Raw genomic sequence first — 4,635 nt, 5'->3', positions numbered from 1 at the left:
AGGGGAAGCATTCTGAGCCCTTGATGTCCATCTCTATACCCACTTGAATAGCTGATGTCTTTATGAAGCATCTGCTCTTATTAAGCCCCAGAACAACAATTCATAAAAATATAGCTTCATTTTTTTTTATGTGGATGGATATTTCAGCTTGCATTGTACATAATTATTTCTTATACCAAATAAAAGTGAAAAACCACATGTTTTGACAGTTTCACCATCTTTCACACTGATTACAATATTGATTTTCCTGAGGTGATTTGGGTATCCCTATCTTTGGCAACAAAAACTAATCTGGTGTAAATAATTGCAGTTTGTCGGGCCGAGCTGATGAAATATCTTAATGGGAAGAAATGTGAATGGGTGCGACTTTTCTGAGTGCTGGAGATCCCGTGAATTGAAAAATGAGTTACGCCTGATGGGTTTAGTGGAGTTCCTGTTGAGCAATTATATTCCATAAGGGTCCTTCATTGTACAATGTGCTATCAATTTTCACTTTATACAGTAGAGGGGATAATGGCTTCAGGTGCAGACTATGAGTTGGTTAGGTTCTCTCTCTTTTCGGCTGGGGAATAGAACAGTGATTGTTTAACATCTGACTTTTCTCACATAGTTCTCACATTTAGATTTAGTGCTGCATTTTGCATGGATCATAGACCTGATCTGGGTTTTCATTCTCAATGACAGGAACGTAGCTTATCTCTAAAAACTAACAACCCATGGATACTAAAGAGCTGTCGTCAAATGCAATATACTTTTTGAAACCCTCCACAGGCCATTTTTAGGTATTACGATTCTGCAGAACTCTAAACTATTCCGCAGATGTATGTTTGTAAGAAGACTGCCTCTTTCCCCAAAAAGGCCCAAGTTGCATACTCAATGCAGCATGCAGAATGGTTTAAAAGTATGATGCATTAAGATGGTTAATTGTGTGCTTTCACATTATCCCACATTCTACAAGTTAAAACAAATCTAAAATATAAAAGTGTGGTTGAATTCTAATTACATCAGTCGCAGGGAAATAAAAAGAAGAAAGCATTTTAATTTCTTTTGTTTGGCCTACTTTAATGCACGCACAAAGTTGGCCTAATTTACTGACATAACACACAGTTTGCCGACATCATGTGTGGAGGCTCCACTGGAATGGACATTTTATTGCTGGATTTCATGAAAGATGACATGTTGGTGCCAAACCAATCACTTGGTATGCCTTTCAAATCTTTTCCCATCCAGAAGGGCACTGGATGGGTGCAGCAGTGGATGCCATGGTGTTGCTGCATCACTGACCCCATCTGACTGAGTTGCTGCAAGCATACTGGCATGCAGACAAGTTAGAGGTATGGCAGCAGTAGGAGTTTACAATTCAGCAACTCAGTCGAATGGAGGTCAGGTGAGTCGTGCAGCCCCACCACCTCATCCTCAATAATGGAGGGAACGATCCCATCTATTTCATGGTTGGTGTGGCCTTGCTGAAGCAGTAGATAAAATTAAGACATTATAAAGTACACCAGTACTATACAATGGTAGCCTGCTACTCAAAAGGGGTAGAATAGTCAATCTTTGGTAGAAAATCCGTGAATTCCTTTAGCCATGGCCTTGTCCAGTCTACTCACAGCTTGCTACAATGTAGTTCGCACTGTGGAAAGACCATCTAGCTATGGGTCCAACATAACCTGGTCCTGTATTTCCGTCTGGATCCTTTCCATTCAGCCTAGTAAGGCAGAATCCAGTATGACTCCAGCTATGAAGGCTTTCCTGCTGCCGAAGGTGATGTATTTTATATGTTAGGGAAATGTCAATATGACTGTTTTAGTTTGCTAGCAAAATGCACTCTATTTATGTTTTCAATATATTTATTACTACATCTATCTTTTGCCTGTATATTGACTTGACTGTTTTTGTGAGCCTCTTTGAGCATTATTTGGAAAACTGTCAAATAAATAACCTTGATGATAACAATGATGAAATCCCCACCAAATTTCCAATTTCCCCCCACCTATTCCACCTGTTGCCCCACTTTCTCCTTCCACCCCACAAAATGCCGTGTCATAGCTAGAACCTGAGGATCATCTAAAGAACATCACCCTGGGCTTGGAAATGTTGTTGCATGTCACGCCCTGCAAATGCAAGTTTGCACTCACCAGTCCATAGCAACTGCAACAATTGCCCAGCCATAATTACTGGTCATGACAATCTCTTGACAAGCCTACCTAGTGACACTCTCAACAACAGCATCTCACTCCTTTGTTTTACATTTTATTACATTTCCGCCATGTGGTGAGACATGCCTTCGCATCCACATTTTTCAAACAGAGGGCTGTTGAAAAGTGTCGTTGAAATCAAAGATTGTGGGGCTATTTTGATTTGCTAATGAAACTTTTGTTTCTCCTTTCAAAAAACAAATGAGGGACATTGGAACATTTGGACTCAATCTGAGCTCTTCATCCGTCAACTGTAAGATTGCCGCTGAGCCCAATATATACTTGGAACTGGCTCCTCTGAATGAAATGAAGGAATGTGTCACTTTCCCTATTAGTAAGAAATGAAGTCCTCAAAGACGACCTGCATGGATAAATGATATGTGCAGCAGATGTTAAAACAGAGGGAGTGGGTAGAAACAAGCTGGCTCGCGCAAAACAAAACAAAAACACAACACAAAAATTAAAAAGCTGTTTCTCTTTGACATTTTGCTCAGCTGCCTCCCAAATCTTCTAGGAAAAACATTTTTTTCTAATTCTGTTATTTTGGACTAATCTTAACTTGCTTTTATCTAAAATTATGTGCATTTTTAACATCTGCACATATTTTGGAAACACTTGAATGCTGTTGCTTGGGGAAACTGAAATCACATTGAAAAACTCTTTGCAAGGCAGTGAAGAAGGAGCTTCTAAGGATCCTGAGTAGGGAGGATTTAATCCTCTGAAATAGAGGCAAACTGGCATGCTAATAAGGCAAACAGAGAAGGCATGGGATGGGGGAAAGGCACCCCAGAATAAGAGGATTATATGCCTAGAGGATGTCTGCAGTGGAATGGCTGTAGGGCTAGTTACTCTTAAAACAAGGAAATAACTTTCCATCTTTGATTGCTTTATTCTGCTTCGGAGCCTTCAAATACACAGCTGACTTTATCCTCCCTCCATTTCCTTTTCCAGTGATGTCCACCCCATGGCAAATATTATGGGCTATGAATGATTCAACCTGCATTAATTCAGTGCAAAAGCGAGAGCTGCGAGTCAAACATACATTTCAAATTGCTAGCCCTGGTTGTTTGAGTAATGCATTTCAAAATGTGTACATAATTATCTGCAAAATTAATTGTTGATAAAATAAAAGTTCTCTGCCCCTGCATGGCTTTCTTGATTTTTGATTTGTGGCCCCCAGACATTTAGAGTGTTTTTCAACTAAACAATTGTGTCAACGGAACAACTGTCTTTCTCTCGCACTCTCTCTCTCCCCAGTGTGTTCCTTGCTGCCCCCAAAACTACCCCAGAGGGTTGAGGGAACCCCCCCCCCCAGAACAGTCTTAGTGGGTATGTGGAGGGAGGAGGGGGAAAAGTCCCGGCACAAAAGCGGAAGTCATTCCTCATGCCCAGTGGTTTGATTGAAGACCACCCATACACACTCACTGTTTCTTAACTTGTATCCCTACATTTCCTATATATTACTGCCATTCTTCATACTGCCAAAATCATCTCTCACACCCTACCCCCCAAAAAATCCCCACCAAATATTCAAAAACCATGTTGAATCAGAAGAAACAAAATGAACAACTGATTTGCATCTTTCAGTCTGGAGAGCAAGTAAAGGAGGGCTTCCTTGGTCCAGGTTAACATGTGATTTAATAAGGACTGGTACCTTGGAACACAGACTTCAGTTTCTTGCTCAGCACTTCGGTTCTTGCCCAGCTCTACTATCCATGGGCTTGCATCCAGAGGCATGTACTAAGCCCTCTGTCTCAGTGAGCCAAACTCCCAAGCTGAAAAGCCCACACACATGGAATTTGTGAAACCAGCACTAAGGATTTCATGTAAAACTGACTCTTTTTGTTTTCATCTCTGGATTGAAGCAGGCAATGTATGGTGGCCTGGGGGAAAGTCTGTAATAAGGAATGCTGCAGTTTTCAGATAAAATGTAATATAGTTAGATCTATTTGGAGCAGATCCTTTAGGGAAGCTCATCACCAATCTAGCCTCCAAAGAAGCTTTTGCAGCCCATTCATCAAATTCAGAATTGCTTCTGGTACAGGAACGGTTGAGGAGGGGGAGGAATTGTGCTGTATTTCATCAGTGGTATGCCTCCTGCTGGTTCCTATAGGCCCTGACTGGTGCTTGACTCTCTTGACCACTGATGCTGAGCCTGGAAGCACTCATAAAGGTCACTCATGCTCCCAGAATCTTATTGACAAAAAATATATATGAAAAGATAGAGTAGCCAAGGAATGAGGAGAAGGCTTCAGACACTTCCTGCCTAAGGGGCTATTTGCTGGAACGTTCTGCCAAGAAATGCATTGGGGGAAGCAGATGTTAGTGTCCAAGTGCAGATGTGAGCATCCGAGATCAAGGCCAAGATACAGACGTTTAAAAACTTGGCCAAACACCGGACAACAGATCAGCTTCTGGAACATTTGATCAAAGATTT

At 41.3% G+C, this 4,635-nt stretch overlaps 1 long non-coding RNA gene across 1 annotated transcript; it reads left to right on the top strand.

Moving 5' to 3' along the window:
- Positions 1-1,623: 1,623 nt before the first annotated feature.
- LOC310705007 lies at positions 1,624-3,345 on the top strand. The gene is made up of 2 exons (XR_014525152.1): positions 1,624-1,764; positions 3,150-3,345. It is a non-coding gene; the product is annotated as an uncharacterized lncRNA (long non-coding RNA).
- The last annotated feature ends 1,290 nt before the right edge of the window (positions 3,346-4,635 follow it).

Source organism: Podarcis liolepis (genome assembly GCF_965112155.1).
Source record: "Podarcis liolepis genome assembly, chromosome: 1".
Lineage (NCBI taxonomy): Eukaryota > Metazoa > Chordata > Lepidosauria > Squamata > Lacertidae > Podarcis > Podarcis liolepis.
The sequence above is the reverse complement of the archived record's forward strand: the minus strand, read 5'-3'. Positions and strand labels throughout refer to the sequence as shown.